The sequence below is a fragment of the Dendrobium catenatum genome, unplaced genomic scaffold (genome assembly GCF_001605985.2).
Source record: "Dendrobium catenatum unplaced genomic scaffold, ASM160598v2 fragScaff_scaffold_1400, whole genome shotgun sequence".
Taxonomy (NCBI): domain Eukaryota; kingdom Viridiplantae; phylum Streptophyta; class Magnoliopsida; order Asparagales; family Orchidaceae; genus Dendrobium; species Dendrobium catenatum.
Genome location: NW_021319862.1, coordinates 17,917 through 36,794, shown reverse-complemented (window position 1 = coordinate 36,794; position 18,878 = coordinate 17,917). Strand labels below are relative to the sequence as shown.

The 18,878-nt window shown below is 31.8% G+C and overlaps 1 non-coding gene across 1 annotated transcript; it reads left to right on the top strand.

Moving 5' to 3' along the window:
- The first annotated feature begins 516 nt into the window (after positions 1–516).
- On the top strand, positions 517–621 carry LOC114580931. The gene has a single exon (XR_003702603.1). It is a non-coding gene; the product is annotated as a small nucleolar RNA R71 (small nucleolar RNA).
- Positions 622–18,878: the final 18,257 nt, after the last annotated feature.

Genomic DNA, 18,878 nt, shown 5'->3' with positions numbered 1-18,878 from the left:
TGAGGATAAGGTAGCTTCTAGCTTCCTACTTAATTTGGTTGGTTGGAGTTTCAATTATTACTCCTATTTTAATTATTACTCTAGTTAAAGTTAGTGGTGATTTTTCTAACTAGGGTTATAAATATTTGGGTAAGGATTATTAGTTCGATTTGTGATTTCATTTAGGGATTCAATTCTTGTTACATTTGGGTCTCTGGAGGATCCACGAACACTATCATCTACTAGTAGAGGTGTACTATGAGATGAATTCACTCAAATATTATCTAGCTTGTTAAATATTACAGCTACTTGAACATTTAAAATTGATAGGGAATCCAATTCATACATACTTACTACCTTCCTATGGTTAACTCTTTCAAATGACTATTGAAAATTATTGGTGGCCATTTCTTCAATTAGAGCATAGGTTTCATTAAAGGGTTTAGACATCAATGATCTACTAGTAGCCGCATCTATAATGGATCTAAGAGAACCTATCAGACATTATAGAATGTATGAATACTAAGCCAATTGGGTAATGCATGGTGGGGACAATTCTTAAGAATTTTTTGAATCTTTCCCAAGCATCATAAACTGATTAACTATCTTACGTGCTAAATAGGTGATATAATTTATAAGTTTTACTATCTTAGATGTGAAAAAGTATGTTGCTAAAAATTTATGAGTTAAGTCATTCCAACTTATGACTTAACCTAGGGGTAATGAGTTTAACCATATCTTAGCTTTATCTCTTAATGAGAATGGAAATAACCTTTGTCTAACAACATACTTGGATATACTATTTTATTTAAATATAGTAGATATTTTTAAGAAATTAGTTAAATGTAGGTTAGGATCTTCTATAGGGGCTTCCCCAAACTTAGAATTGTCTATCATCTCAATTATTTCTGCTACGAGTTTAAAATTGTTAGCTTAAATATTTGGTCTATTGATGCTTTAGTGAATGGCTTCAACCATAAGATTGACATATTTCCTAAGAAGTCTAGATTAGTCTTTTTGTTGAACTTCTTCAGCCATTTTTAAAGCTTTTTGTAAATTTTTAGATTTTTTTTTTAATTTCTTTCAATTTAAATGTCAAACACAATTTTTACTCATTATTTTTTATGACGTGTGGAACAGTGAAAAACACTAAATGAAAATGCAATGCATGACATAGTTAAATAATTAATATTATAAATATACTAAAATTTTACCAAAATAGGATAATTGTGGCAATACAGAGTAGGTAAAATAAAAATAATGATTAGATTAAGTTAATAGTTCATTTAGCAGTATAAAGTGTAAGAAAAGATAATTAACTTCACCCCCTAATAATGGTGTGAAAAACTTGATAGGCTATTTATTTATGGTTGCACACTCTACTTATCTTTTTAAAAATGCTTTTGCTATATTGTGATGTAACTTCTATTATTTGAAAGTACACGCTTCATGTCAAGTAATAAAGTTATGAGAAGAGTATCATTCTCATGATGATTGGTATTAACCTAACATCATTCTAGCATTACCTATAAGAATAATTATAGATATGATATCTAAAAAAACACATGATTGTAATATGTAAATAATTCATAAAGTTGTTTTAAATCAGAGCATAAGTACTCCTCATCTATGTCAACCTTGTTGGAGCATTAGCTAAGATTCTTCCCAGCTATAGATTTAATATATTCTTAATATCCCATTACCCTAATTATCATATGTCTATGCAGAGAAAACTTATGGTTTAAATCGCCTATTTATTTTTCTACTCTTCCATCAATGTTATAGATCACACTATATTTTAAATTTATGAAAAGCATCTACACAAACTAAATGAAGCACGAAAGATTTAAAAATAACTTTTAGTAATTTATTTAATCATACATCTACTAAATGTAACACATCATTTCTAAAGTATCATAAGCTAAGAGAAAAGGCTTTAGCCAATCATAGAGGATAAATTAAATGCAATACATAACTTCATTGCACTAAAAGAAATGCTAGTAGAAGGTAAGAAATAGGATGCAAATGACCATAAAATCCCAGTTACAAACTACTTGCACTCCTTCCTTCTCTCCACACTAGTACAAGACTAACACAATAGGTTTAAAGGGCCAACATCCACCCAAAAGCTGCCTTACACGCACACTCCCTCATGTGTCTCCCTCTTCCCAATCCCTTTACATGTATAAGTTTCCTATTTATAGAAATCTAATTTAACTGAAGTAGTGTCATGGCAATGACAATGTAGAATTGTGGTGATGTTAAACTAATGCATCACTTCACCACTCATTGCATCAGTCCACCACTCATCACATTGGTTCACCAGTTTTAAATCTCCAATTATCTTCCATAGAAACCCTGGAGCGATTTGGCATTACAAAACTTGATCTGGCACTACGCTTCTCCCTAGGCAATGCCTCGGTGCTATGCTCTCAACTGAAATTTTTGACTTCTACCACTATGACGAGGGTACTATTGTGCTATAGTACTAAGGAATATTATAGCACTACGGTGCTTGATTTGTGGCATTGTGGTGCTTCTTCAATTTTGATGATTTTGAATTATTTTTTGAATAAAAAGATAGTAATTAAGACCATTTAAATAAAAAAGGTTGTAATTTAGAATATATAATTATCTCTTATCATCAGCAGACCTTTCCATTTGAATAGAGAACCTATTGGAATGCATCACATGTAAAGCACTGTACAATTAACAACTAAAATTAATTAAATCCATATGTAGATTTAATTAAATCAAATAATGATTTAAAATGTTAAATATTCATAAAAAGTTCATTTTTTATTTAAATTGAGCATGCTTGGCTCTGTGGATTCAATATTGCATTTAGAATTTTTTAAAAAATTTTTAAGGGCCGATAAACTAATCCATTATAGTAAATTAATTATTCATTATGAAGGTTTAATTAAAAACTTGTCATGCTTAATCATCTCTGATGGGCATCAAATTAGATCTTTGGGTTGTATACATTCTTGATTTTTTTGAAGAACATTTGAAGTTTCTTCTAACCTCTATTGAATTTCAAAACTATAGGTCATTATTTGACCTTTTATTTTTAAAATTTTAAAATTATGGATCCATAAGCCATTTTGATTTATAATTTTTTTTAAAATGTGAGTGTTGGTGCTAGGGTTAGAAGAAAATTGATTTGAGTCCCTATTGTCCTAGATCCCTTCTTTATAAAATGTTTAAACCTTATGTCCAAAAAGCTTAAAATAATAATAGAAACTTCCCCTAGCTCTAAAGAACAAAAAAATTTTATAAGATGATCTAAGGGTCATTATTGTCCTTTGAGTATATTATTGTAAAGGTTTGAATTCAATTAGGTATAAGGTCAACAAATCCTAAAATTTAAGCCACATATGTTAACAAATTTGCATTGCAAATTTACTAATAATTTTAGAAAAATATTAAAAACCAAAATAAAATTAGTGGAACCTAAATACATTAACAAACTTCAAAAATTTTTTTAAAACCTCTATTACTCACAAAATAACCCTTGTAACAATTCATGATTTAGAAATGAATAATAAAATAAATAAATAATTAAAAATAAAATACATATCCAAAGGATTTCAAGTTTTTTTTAGAGATGACACTTTAGGTTAGTGGTGATATAAGGTCCAAACTTCATGAAATATGGAATTCATTTGGTAGGTCAAATCATTAACCATAATTTAGCTGTTAAGTGAAACCCTTTAAAAAAAATTAAATGCCATAACCAAAGCCATTCTAACGTCTATCTTCTCTCTCCTCTATTGCACTACTCTTATGGTGGTCGTGATTTTTAATGTTGATTTTGTTTGATTATGGATTATTTGTATTTTTAACCTAAGAATTTGATTTGATTTTTCTTTTCTTCATTTATTAAGGTTGTCTGACCTTTGGTTTTCTAATTTTTTGCTAAATGGCATTCGATCCATCCTTTTCATTGCCAAATCCTTGGGGTAATGCTCTTCCTATTTCGGTGGACCCTAAAAATGGTTTCTTTGATAGCAATGGTATCATTTCTTCACCTAAAACTCATTCTTTCTGTGATGTTCTTTCAGGTGCTTCTTCCTTTAAAGAACCTGTGATTTCTTTTATGAAAACCTCTGTTAATGGATTTCTGACGTTACTTATGTATGATGATGATATTTTGAAATCAGCTTCTCCTTATCAATTTACTTTAGTTGGGAAGTTTTCCATCCATAGACCAAATCTTGATACCATTAAAAGTTTTTTCGAGAACTTGAAGTTATCAGGAGTTTTTTTAATTGGACTTCTTGATGATAGACACATTGATATTTAGCTTTCTAACAATCTTGATTATATCCAAGTTTTGCAAGGAGGTCACATTTAATTAGTAACTATAAAATGGACTTCATATTTTTATAGTAGGGAAGAATCTCCTATAGTTCCTATTTGGATTTCATTCCCAAACTTGCATCTACATTTTTTTAATTCCCATGTTCTTCATGCTTTGAGTTTAATTTTTAGTAGATTCAATCTGATCAAGCCACAGCTTCTCACTGAAGGTTGTTCATGGCTAGAATTGTTGTGGACTTGGATATTACTACGAAACACCTAAAAGACATTTGGACTGGTTTGAAAAAGTCTAGTTATTTACAAAAAGTCAAGTTTGAGAATATTCCTGATTTATGTAATAAATGAAAAGTCCATGGTCATTCCTTTAGTGAATGTTTTGTGACCAATACTCATCTCAAAAATTAGAGAAAGGATTCCATTGTTATGGCTATGCCAAATATTAGTGATCTTTTGAAGGAAGGAGTTCATATTGCTATAGACTCAAAAGTTTTGGTTACTTAGGAACCTCTGCCTAGTAGGGATGACATAAAAATTAATCCTTTTAAAAAATCCGTAAAGATTTTATACATTCATGATGAACTTAGAGTTCCTTCAAAAGAGAGTTATTTAGTTGAACTGATTTTTCCTTTAGTGGGGGGATAGTGAAGATGACAATACTCTTGTTGTAATGAGTTCTCATGTAGATCTAGATAAGAAAGGTTTAAATAATTAAGGTGAAGGTTTTTCCTCATAGATTACTAATGATATGCCTATAAGTCTTGTCATCCTTAAGACCAATGTGTGGTTAACCATACAAATGAGGAGGTAGCCAAAATCAATAGAGAACAAGTTGAGAAAAATGAATCTATTAATGTACCTGATACTTTGGAAGAGGGAGAAATTGTTTCAAATGCCATAAATACTCCTTGGATTATCAAGAAGGAAATAATGGTGGCTCTATGTCATCTCCTAGTGGGAATTTATAGAATATTGAAAATTTTTTCTGAAAGGTTCTAAAAAGAAAAACAAAGCTTCTAAGAATTTGATTGGTAGAACTTCAAGGATTACCTTGGCATTAAACTTATATTCTTCTTCTAATGGTTAAAGTTCTTATTTAGAACATTAGGGGAGTTGGGAGTTCTCTGTCTATGAATAGAGAGAGGAATCTATATATAATTCATAATATTAATTGCTTATTTTATTAGAGCCTTTAATATATTCTTCTAAACTTTTTTCTATTCATGCTAAACTTGGGAGTTGGTTTTTGTTAATCGCACCAACAAAATTTGGATTTTTTTGGAAGCATTGTATTAGTTTAGATATTAGTGCTAATTTGCCTCAAACTGTGAATTCTAGCAACAATTATCTTCAGTTTGGTTGCTATGCTTCTTTTGTCTATGCATCATGCTCTAGGTTTGATAGAAAATTTTATAGAAATAGCTTTATGATTTCTCTTCTACTTTTAATGCTCATTGGATGGTGGGTGGGGATTTTAATTCTATTACTAGTTCTTTTGAAAGAATTGGAGGTAAATAACTTAATTTTCACTCTATGGAAGATTTTAATGATATGATCTTAAACAATAATTTACATGATATTGGTTTTTCTAGAAATGCTTTTACTTAGAATAAGGCTACTATGTGGCAAAGAATTGATCACATATTATTTAATGATTTTTGGATTTCTTCTTTTCAAATGACTCTTATTGACTATCTCATGAGAACTATTTATGAGCATTCTCCGCTTATTTTAAGCATTTCTTTACATAGTAGGAACACTTACCAGCCTTTTAGATTTCAAAATATGTAGCTTCTTGATGGGTCCTTTTCAATATTTTGCAAAGAAACTGGTATGTCTAGTTTATGGCTAAAACATAAGAGATTGAAATAAAAGTTGGCTTTGTTGAACAAATGCATTCTTACAAATATCTTCTCTAATATCCTAGAAGCTAAAAATTTTGTTGAATTTTATAATAATATCTATATGAATGATGCTTCTATGGAGAATTTAAGGTACCTTAATAATGCTAAATCCTCTTTGTTGAAACTTCAGGAACAAGAATAAGCTTTTTGGAGAAAGAAAGTGGATTCTAAATTTCTTGTGGAAGGAGATATGAATACTAAGTTCTTCCATAACATTGCCAATCTCAAAAATGGTGATTAATCTTATCACAAAATTTCCTTACATGATGGTTCTATTTTGGAGAATCCTGATTTGATTTATGATTATGGTGTTGACTTTTTTAACAATGTTTTTAATAAAAGTTTTTGTCCTAATTTGAATCTTGACTGCTCTTTTATTCATACTTTGATTTCTGAAGAGGATAATATTTTCTTACTAAGGTGCACTCTGAAGATGAATTTGGTTATCTATCAAAAGTATGAACACTGTCTCTATGGTTGGACCTGATGGGTTTACTACTATTTTTTTTTAATCTTGGTTTTTTTATTAAAGGTGATTTAGTCAATGTTCTGGTTGATTTCTTTTTTTGGCAATCCTTATCCAAAGTTTTTTTAGTTCCACTTATATTGCTTTGATCCTAAGAATAAGGTCATTAACTTCTGGAATGATTTATGCCCTACCAGTTTATGTTCCTTCTTTAACAAGCTTATCGCCAAACTACTTATGGGAAGACATTCTTTATTCTTGCTTAAATTCAATTTTCTTTAGAAAACAAATTTTGTAAAAGATTGTTCTATATTCGACAATGTTCTTCTTGCACAAGAATTAGTTCATAATTTACAGGCTAAGATTTCTGGGAGGGATATTATTTTAAAAGTTGATATTTCCAAAGCTTATGATAATCTGAATTGGGATGTTCTCTATATTATTTTAAAGCTTTTTGGTTTCAACATGGGTTGTATTAAACTTATCAGAAATAGCATTGAAAATTGTTATTTTATGTCATTATCAATGGTCAATCGCTTGGCTATTTCAAATCCTCTCATGGTCTTAGGCAAGGGGATCCTTTATCCCTTGTAATGTTTATTATGGCTATGGAGTATCTTTCTGGAGGCCTTAATGAGTTTTTTAAAACTCATCTGAATTTACAATTTTGTGTGGTTGGCGGTTTTTTTATTACACATCTTAGAATTGCGTATGATTTCATTATTTTTACTAATGGTTTTATTATGTGTTTAAACTTGTTGAATATGAGTTAGGTTATTAAAACTAAGCTTATGTCCCAAAGGCTAACCAAAAGGAGGGGGAGGGTGAATTGGTTATTTAAAAATATTCCTCTTTTTTATATGTAAAATGTTTAAAATAGATGGATTCTTTGTAGCAAGTTTTAAAACTATTTTTCAACAATAGAAAAATAAAAAGACAAAAATTAAAACAGCGGAAATAAAAAGATACAAAGATTTATAGTTGTTAGGTCAAACACGACCTACATCCACTCCCCGAAGTCTCCCACTTCAGGTATTGCACTATTACTACTAGTGTATGTCCTTTTGCCTCCACAGCAAGGCGGAGAAGCCTTCACAAAAACTCTCTTCCACCACTACCAAGTGCGACAAAGAATCGTCGTCCTTTTACACCCTCCAAGTGTCGGTAGAGAACCTTCCGCTATTCACACTCTCCAAGTGTAGGCAGAGAACCTTCGGCTGTTCACACTCTCCAGTATAGGTAGAGAACATTCCATTGTTCACGCTCTCCAAGTGTAGTCAAAGAACCTTTGATTGTTCACACTCTCCAAGTGTAGGCAAAGAACCTTCAGCTGTTCACACTCTCCAAGTATAGGCAGAGAACCTTTGGCTGTTCACACTCTCCAAGTGTAGGCATAAAACCTTTCGGTGTTCACACTCTCCAAGTGTATGCAGAGAACTTTTAGCTGTTCACACTCTCCAAGTGTAGGCAGAGAACCTTTCGCTGTTCACACTCCTCGAGTGTCGGTAGAGAATTGGATCCTTTTGAACAAACTTCACACGAGCAATCTAGAAAGATAGGAGAAAAAGTGAAGAAACATAAATCATACACAGATATCCTTACCCTTGAGTAACTTAGTGAACCCTTCATGCTCCAATAGGAAAAAATCTCTCTCAAATACTCTATCACACTCTCTCGTTCAATTGCCCTTCACCATTCACGAAGACCAGTAGAAAAAAAGATTAAATGACAGTCTTAAGTGATCCTTTTATAGAAAAGACATAAAAAATCATTCAGAAAAACTGAATTTTTCAAGTTTGAGCATCCACGATCATCCCATATGATCGAATTTCGTATGTACAAACAATTCAAAAACTGCTATGTACGAACTAATTGTGAATGGGTACAAACTTTATTCATACCCAGTCATCATCCAGTACGAACGTGGTTCGTCTGGTATGAACAGTTATTTTTCAAAGTTCGTTGGTACGAAAAGTTAGGACAAATTATAAGTATACATAACAGAGCCCTTCGTCCCTGTACAATTTAAAAATATCGTCTGGATGAATAGTATTTTTATGAAATCCAGAGCAGATCATCCAGGGAAGAACTAAACATTTAGTTTGGACGAATAGTGTATTTATCGAATCTAGAGCAGATCGTCCAGATATGAACTAAACATTTCGTCTGGATGAATAGTGTATATGCCAAATCCAGTGCAAATTATCCAGGGATGAACTAAACATTTCGTCTGGACGAACAGTGCTTAAAAAATTTTTGGTCATTTTCTATCCATTCCATTGCACATTAGGGAAAAATTACTGACCAGATCATCCTATATGAAATGATATCGTACTGTACGATCAGTTTAAAAATTACAAATTTTAAAACTCTCCCCCGGTGTGTGTGCTTAATTACTCAATTACAATCACACTCTCTCAAACTTAATAAAATAAAAAAATACAGAGTTCAATGTACAAAATATTCTAAGCTGATCTTGATTTGAAGTCTTCAACAATCTGGAATATGATTTTCCTGAAAAGTTAGTACACACAAGAGTAAAAATAATTCTTTCAAAATATGTTATGAGAAATAATAATCAAAACAATAATATTTAGAATCATCAAGAATATATAAATTGCAAGAATGTCAAACATGTAAAGATAAGTAGCAACTATCTCAACAATCTCTCACTTTTTGATGATGACAAAACAATTATTATTTGAGTACAATTGAACATCCTAAATTTCTCTTTAACTCCCCTGAATGAATAAGCATGTGAATGTAAGGAGTTTTCTATATTGAACAGGTTAAAAATTTTTAAAATTTTAAATTTTTATCACACAAAGAACAAACAATAAACAAAAAGAAAACACAAACAAAAACAAAAACAAAAACAAAACACAACAAAACACAACTACAAACAACAAAACACAATTAATCAAATGCAAACTCAAAACAAATCCGAACAAAAACGCAAAAACTCACAAAAGTTTGAACAATATTTCTCCCTCTTTTTGGCAACAACAAATAGAGAAGAAGAAAAACACAACATAAATGTAAGAAGTCATAAGAGAAGCCTTTGATAATTGATCATGAAAGAGATGAAGTTATAATTGCAATAACAAGATTAATGTTCATTAAAGAAAATTAAAGATTCATATCATTTAATTTAAGAGGTGGCAAAGACAAGATAAATATATCAAGGTCATGAATCAGTCTAGACAATTGAATAAGGAAAATTATTGTAAAAATGATGAAATGAAAATTAATGTAAGTCAAGTTCCAGTATAAATGATAATTGAACATTAGATTGATCTAAAATTAAAGATTAAAAGATATAAAAAAGAACATATACTTATAACGATATTACACATCTTTTCATTATTTTTGTCACACTTTATGCATCTTTTTATAATTGGGCTAATTTTATACCTCTTTCAATTTGCGAACTATTTGGCATTCTTTCGATTTTTGTACCTTTGTACACTTTTCAATTTTTCAAGTTGTTCTTTCCAAAATCAATAATCTAAAAACTCAAAATTCTTTAAGTACAAAGATAATTATATTGAAAAAAGAAATAAGTAATAATAATAAGACATCGGGATTGCAACAATAATATTAAAATTTTGTATGCCTAAAAAGAATATGAGAATGATATCCTTAACTTGATCGAGTAATAAGCTAACTTAAAATTTTTTTAAAAAATTAAATTTTTCTAATGAAGTTAATTTTTGTATTGCATTTTAAATTATACCACTTTAGGATAATTTATGTTAGGATTTTTATATAAGCAAACAAACATTTCAATCAACAAAAAAAAATAACTAAATAAAAATAGAACATATTTTATTGATATCAAAATAAGGATAATACATTACAGTTTAGTTGATATAAATACACAAAAGTTCATAAAATAAAAACTAAAAAACAATCACAAAAATAGTAAAATATCATCACATCACATCATCAGAACTGGCAAAGAAAATCACAAAAGTAGCACATCAATCATTCTGAGGGGCCTTGGTCTGGAGGAGGTGGCTGGTTAAAGTGATTAAAATAGCTATTCATCATAACTATGTTCGTGTTGACCTATTTAAATTGACCTCGTATCCAGCCCATATATTATTGATGTTTAAAATCTTGCTTCTGAAGATGAGTTTCAATTTGATCAAAACATTAATCAAAGTGGCTCTCAAGATGATCAAAGCACTGGACCATCTCCTGAAAGTCTGGTCCAATAGTAGGTGCAGGTGTAGCTCCTCTCTTTTCTTCCTCGTTGGAAATTAATGTTCTCCTAGAGAAGAACTCTATAAGGGATGATTTTTGTGGAAATGAACCTAAGAAAAGATTCTTCACTTGATTTGGATAGAAAACTTTCTTTGTGATTTCTAGAGGGAGGTCCCCTTATCAGTTTCTTAGCCACTCTACTTATTTTGCTAGAGCTTTCCATTTGACAGATTTAGAAAGATGAGAGGGATTGGAAAGGATTTTGAAGAGTATGAAATTAGAATTATAAAGCCTTCTATTTAAAGAAAAAAAATGATATTTCGTATGTACAAAATGACTTTCATACCGTACAATGTTGTGTTTATATGTACAAAATAAAATTTCATACGTATAACTTAATGCATCCAAAATGAATTGGCTTTTCATAATCATGCAAGTTACGAGGCGTCCTTTTATATAGACTTTTTGATCAAACAATTGTACAGACGAACAGGTGTTCATCCGGGATGATCGGTTATTTAAGATCATTTTTATGATGATTTGAAACGTCCCCCATTTAGAATGCCACATGTTCATATGCAAGAACTCAAGGTTCGTACGTACGATCAAAAATAAAAATTGATTTTATTCGTATAATCGTCTACATGAATATATTCGAATGAATACATATCGTCCAGACAATCTGGGGATTGTACAGACGAACTGTAATAAAAATTAAAAAAACTATACGTGGATTATTTAAATCAACGATCGATATGCTACAGGATTCATCCAGTATAAAATGAATTTCATACAGACAAAAATTACACTTAGAAAGTTTTGTATGATTGCTCAAAAACATGAATTTCAATGTGAAAATATTTTGAAAACACACAACAAAAAGATTAAAAAAAAACACAAAAGCACACACACACATAAAAATAAAAAAAAATGAAAAACACCCAATTAAATCAAAAACATAAAACACACTCACAAAAACACATATCAATGTTGCAAAAACTTTAATTAAGCATTCAAATCAATCACACCAAGCCTTTTTCTTAATGTACTGAAAGTATCAATGGCTAGTGGTTTTGTAAAAATATATGCAAGTTGATTTTCAGTTGAAACATGATTGAGTTCAATTTCTCCTTTGGATACATGATCCCTTATGAAATGATGGCTGATGTTAATATGTTTGGTTCTTGAATGTTGAATAGAATTTTTTGAAAAACAAATTGCACTTGTGTTATCAAAATAAATGGGAATTGTGCCTATTGTTAATCCTAAATCAATTAATTATTATTTCAACCAAAGTACTTATGCCACACAACTTCCTAAGGCAATGTATTCAGCTTTAGTAGTAGATAGGGCTAAGGAATTCTATTTTCTATTGGACCAAGATACTAAAGAATTTCCAATAAATTTACATGCTTCAGAAGTACTCTTTCTATCAACCCTACAACCTGTAAAGTCCACATCTGAATATCTAATTATTTCAAATGAAGAGCTAAACTTAGGATACCAAATCTTTAAGTTCTGAATTCTTAAGATATATCTTAAAATCCTTTTCACTGCTGTCAATTGTGATTCTTTTGGATCTGACTGAAATCTAGCACACAAAAAAACTCTAAACATAATTTCAGGTCGGATAGCTGTCAAGTAAAGAAAAGATCCAATAATTCCTCTAAATTTCTTTTGATCAATAGATTTTTCCTTTGCCTCCTTATCCAACTGAACTAAGGAACTAATAGGTGTACTAACAAGTTTAGCATTGTCCATTTCATACTTTTTGAGGATATCCTTAACATACTTTGACTGACTAAGAAATATATCTTCCACAATTTGCTTAATGCTAAAGCCTAGAAAGTAACTCAAATCTCCCATTAGGCTCATCTCAAATTCACTACTCATTATTTTAGAAAACTCATCACAAAGATTTTTATTTGTAGATCAAAATATGATATCGTCAACATAAATTTATACAATAAGTATATCCTCTAATAATTTCTTCAAAAAGAGAGTTGTGTTCACACTTTCTTTTTCAAAAGATCTCTCAAGTAGGAATGTGATCAATCTTTCATACCAAGTCCTAGGTGCCTATTTCAATTCGTATAATATCTTTTTCAATTTGAAAATATGATTTGGGTATTTTGAATTTTCAAAGCCTAGAGGTTGTTCAACATAAACATCCTCTTGAATTATCCCATTCAAAAAGGCACTTTTAACATCCATTTGATACAATTTAAATCATCTAAAATAGGCAAAGACTAATAAAATCCTAATAGCTTGAAGTCTAGCTACAGGGGCAAAAGTCTCCTAAAAAATCAATCCATTCTATCTGATTATACCCCTTAGCCACCAATCTAGCCTTATTTCTAATGACTACTCCTGAGTCATTTATTTTGTTCTTGAATACCCTCTTAGTTCCAACTACATTTTGATTCTTTATCCTTGTATTTAATTCCCATATTTCATTTCTTACAAATTGATTCAATTCTTCTTGTATTGGGAAAATCCAAAATTCATCCGAAAGTGCTTGATCAATATTTATGGGTTATATCATAGAAATAAAGGCAGAATGATTGACTTCTTTGTTCAGTCCACACCTAGTCCTAACACCCCACTAGGTTCACCTATAATCAATTCCTTTGTGTGGTTTTTAGAAAATCTCAAATCACTAGGCAACAAGTTTTCAATCTCCAAATTTTCATCCAAATTTTTTTTCTCAATCTTTTGGGAGTCAATTTCTATCTCATCCTCTTCAATAATCGGCTCTTTCAAAATTCTAGATTCATCAAATACAATATATATGGTCTCCTCAACTACCAAAATTCTTTTATTGAAAGATTTTCCAACACTAGAGTATCCAAGAAAAATTCCTTCATCATATTTTGAATCAAATTTTCCTAAGACAGATTTTCCATTGTTATGTATGAACACCTTGCATCCAAAAACATGTAAATATGATAAATTAGGTGTTCTCTATTTAAGTAACTCATAGGGTATTTTATTTAAATTAGATCCGATGTTCACCCTATTTAGAACATAACATGTACAAAAATACTTAGGAAGTGAATATTCTGCCAACATGGCTTGAGCGGCTTCTACTAATATTTTATTTTTCTTTTCAACTAAACCATTATGTTGAGTGGTTCTAGGTGCAGAAAAGTTGTGATCAATCCCTTTCTCCTTATAAAAATTCTTAAATTTCTCATTTTTAAATTCTCCACTACGATCACTTTGAATCGTCAAAATCTCATATCCTAATTTCCTCTGAATCCAAGTAAAAAATTTTCTAAACTCCTCAAATGATTCACTCTAATGATATAAGAATTTAACCCATGTGAATCTAAAAAAATCATCTACTAACATAAATCCATATACCTTTCCTCCTAGCTAGACTCAAAGTTCCAACAAGTCCAAACAGATCCATATGTAAAATCTCTAATGATTTACTAGTTATAAGATTATTGGACTGAAAAGAGGACTTCACCTATTTTCCTAATTGGCATGCATCGTAAATGTGATCCTTATTAAAGTATAGTTTTGGTATATCTTTTACTAAGTTCTTTTGGGTAATCCTTCTAAGGTTTTTAATACTAGAGTGACAAGTCTCCTATGCCAAAGCCATGATTCATCTGAAACATTTTTCAAATAAAAAGCATTAGGAGTTTTGATACAATTTAAATCTAGCATATAAATATTGTTGTTGCAAATTCAGGTCCATGAACTATGTTTTGATGATTGGAAAACACTCTTACTTGACTTGGACTGTCTTTTACTATTGACTTTTCAGGAATCAAAGATTAGACGGAAAAACGGAGCCAACTCAAGATGGGGTAGATTAGGGTTGAGTCAGTCTATAATTTTATTTTTCCCCTCTTGAGTCAATTGTAATCTTTGGTGTGACTAATGCTAAGTAACCCTACATACACACACACACTTGAGAGACTTAGAATTTCTATTTTTACTCAAATCGGCCATGACGATATTTTACATCGTCCTGGATGATCGGGATTAAAACAGAAAATCTAATTAGGGATTCTTAATTAAGGCAGCCGTCATTAGCCAATCGGCCTGGACGATACGTGTATCGGCCAGGACGATAAGCTCAAAATAGAAAAAAATTACCACCATAAACAATTAATGTATTATGTATTTTTGGTAATCGGCCAAGACGATCATGGATCGGCCTGGACGATGTTCATAATTATGCCTTAATTAATCAGAAAAATTAAGGAAGTAATTAAGGATGATTGATATGATTATATCAGCCTAGACGATCTCAGGATCGGTCGGGCCGATCTATTCAAAAACCTTAGTTACTTTTGGACGAGAAATATCGGCCAGCTTGAATTCAGGGCAATGCTCTGGACGATTTTCCTCTGATTTGTACAGATCAGCCTGGACAATTATTAATTCGTCCTGGACGATCAAGCCAATTTTTAATCATCCAGTTTACATTCAGAGCGATGCTCTGGTCGATCTTCTGAGATTTGTACTGATCGGCCAGGACGATGTCCATATCGGTCTGGATGATATTGTCGGTAACTTGCAATTAATGAGCACCTTTGAATCTCTTCTATTTAAGGGCTCTTGTTTAACATTTTTTAATAATCTTTTGCTGCTGCCTTGACCTGAGAAGACCTTGAGGAGAGAAAGAGAGAGAGAGAGAGAGTTTAAAATACCAATTCACCCCCCCTCTTGGTTAGCTTGGGCCAGTTCTATAGGGCTGAACATCCCTAAAGAACTTTCAAGTGTTATCAGAGCAGTATTCATAAAAATTAGTTTGAAAACTTTTTGAATTTTGATCCATGGCAAACTTTGGGAATCGTAATACTACGGAAGGGTATTCTATTACCCGACCTCCCCTGTTCGATAACCTACCTTTTAATTTCTGGAAAACCTGCATGTCAACATTTTTACAATCTACTGATTATCGCATGTGGATGCTTATCAAAAAAGGTTAGTCTCCACCTTCGCAAGAAATTAATGGTGTTAAAACTGAAATTTCTTTTACTGAATGGACTTTTGATGAAAGAGATTTAGTCCAATTAAATGCAAAATATTTGAACTATTTTTTCTGTGCTTTAAAATATGAGGATTACATGCGTGTTTCTACTTACAAAATTGGTAAAGAAATTTGGGATAAATTGTGTATCACTTATGAAGGCACTAATGAAGTCAAACAATCTCGTTTGAATATTCTCTTACATGACTACGGACTTTTTCATATGAAATCATCTGAATCTGTTTCTGACATATATACTAGGTTTACACAGATAGTCACTTCACTGCATGCATTAGGAAGAGAACTTTCAAACTATAAAAAAGTGAACAAGATTTTGAGATGCTTGCCTTCGTCATATGATTCTAAAATCACTGCAATCACTGAATCTAAGGATTTGAACTCTTATTCTATTGATAACTTACTTGGCTCACTCATTGCTTATGAGCAAGGGATGAATCAAAGAAATCTTGATGCAGGTGAGAAGAAGAAGGAGAAAATAGTTGCACTGAAGGCGCACAAATCTGACTTCGATTCTTTCGGGTCTGAGAGCGATGAAGTTGCCTTGATCACAAGGCAATTCAAAAGCTTTCTAACATAGAAGCAAAAGCATCATTGGAGAAAAGGTAAGGATCATAAATATTCTAAAGGATCTTTTGATGTCGTTTGTTATGAATGCAAGAAACCATGACACGTGAAAACTGATTGCCCTACACTTAAAGATCACTCAAGCAAAGGAAAGAGTGAGGAGAAACCTAAGCTAAGGAAGGACAAGATGAGAGTTCAAAAAGCATGTTGGGCGGATTCTGTATTGGACTCATCGAAGATGGAACCAGAAAATGAGACATCAAAATTGTGCTTGATGGCGGACGACAATCTTGATCAAGAAGAGGTATGTGAACTTTCCTACGATAAACTCCTTGAAGTTTCTAAAAAGATTCATACATCATATAGGAAATTAAAGAAAACACATGCTAGCTTAAAATTAGAGTTCTTGAATCTATAAAAAGAGCATGAAATTTTGACTAAAGACCATCAAATGATTGATTCAAATCATATGACTTTACTTGATGAATTTGATGAGTTAAATAAAAATCATTGTGAATTAGTTGAAAATCATGATGCATTAAAAGTTTCACACACATCACTTGAATCAGATTTTAAGAAGTCTAAAGAGATGGAGAAAAATTTGAGGATTGAAAATGAAGTATTAAAAAACACTAATTTGAAGATTCAAAATGAATTAGAAACATGTAAGAAAACTAGGATGACACCTACTTTTGATCAGTTGCCAAAACCTAGGAAGAGGCATTATAACTCAAATCACTTAAGAAATCCTTTTCCTGGAGTTAGATATTTTTTGTGTGGTATGCTAGGACACATCTCACACACTTGCAAAGTTTACCATAGTACACATTGGATATGGAGACCTAAGGTGCATGATTCACAGCATACCACACATGCATTGCTTTTTACTTTTCATAAGGAGGGACCCAAACCTGTTTGGGTTCCTATATCTAACATTTGATAATTTTGCAGGAGGGCTCTCACAGAAGGCCTCAAGAGAGTATGTGGTACCTAGACACTGGATGCTCTCGACATATGACTGGTGATGCCAATTAGTTTGTTGTACAAGAGTCCAAGACTGGAGGCAAGGTTACTTTTGGAGACAACACCACCAAGAAGGTGATAAAAGCAGGTATAATTAGTAATTCCAAGAATCTTATGATTAAAAATGTTTTGCTTGTAGATGGATTGAAGCACAACTTGCTCAGCATCAGTCAACTCTGTCACAAAGGCTTCATCGTGCAATTCTTCCCAAATTCATGCATTGTAAGTTTAAGTAACAACACTATTTTGCAGGGAAAGAGGATCAACAACGTCTACATGCTTGATTTAAATAACATTGAATGTGCTGCTTCATTTTGATTAAAAATAATGATTGATGATTCATGGTTGTGGCACCAGAGACTTTGTCATGCAAGTATGAAAACCCTTAGGAAAGTGACCCAAAAATACCTAGTTAGAGTGCTCCCCAAACTCAAGTTTTCAAAAGACCACCTTTGTGATGCCTGTCAACTAGGAAAGCAAGTCCACTCCACCTTTCACCCCATTAAGGACATTAGCACCTCTAGACCTTTAGAAGTCCTTCACATGGATTTGTTGGGACCCCATTAGCACTACACAGCTTGGGAGGGGAAAGTCTATTGGATATTTAATTGTTATGAGTACTACTCGAGGTTCACTTGGACTAGATTCTTTCACATTAAAAATGAGTTCTTGAGGGAGTTTTAAAAAACATTTTCTACTTAGATTCAGAAAAAAAGCTAGGTTGTGATGATATGACCATCCATAGTGATTATGGGGGAGAGTTTTGAGAATATAGATATGGTATATATTTGTTGTGAGACAAGTGGATTAGCCCACAACTTTCTCTTAGCTTCCTAGGAAACCCCTCGCAGAACGGTTTGGGTAGCTGAAGGAAGAACCGAACCTGGTGTAAGTTCGCTAGAGCCATTGCTTACTGAGATTATTCACTTCCAAATCTTTTAGGGCTGAAGCGTCGTAACACAGCTTGTTATCGTGTTTGATATAGTGTGAATTTGTTAGAGGCAAATTAGAAAAGGACACCTCTAATGAGATCCTTAAGGGTAGGACACCCAATCTTTTCCCACCTTTCATTGTCTTGGTTTGTAAGTTTATTCACAACATCGGAAATCTCACTTGGAAAAATTTGAATCCTAATATCTGCATTGAAGATATTCTTTGGGGACATTACTAGTATTGGGAAAGTCTTTTAGGGTTAACAAGAGAACTTTGATGGTGGAAGAGACCACCCATGTTAGTTTTGTTGTAAGTCTGGATCCTAGAAAAATCTGGGAGTGAAGATGATGCATGATGGTTGGAGAGTTTACAAGTGGAAGTCAGAAAATTTGGGGTAAGGGGGTAAAGAACACACCATTAATAATGGAGTGTAGGAGAAGTACCCAAGAGGTTAGAAAATATA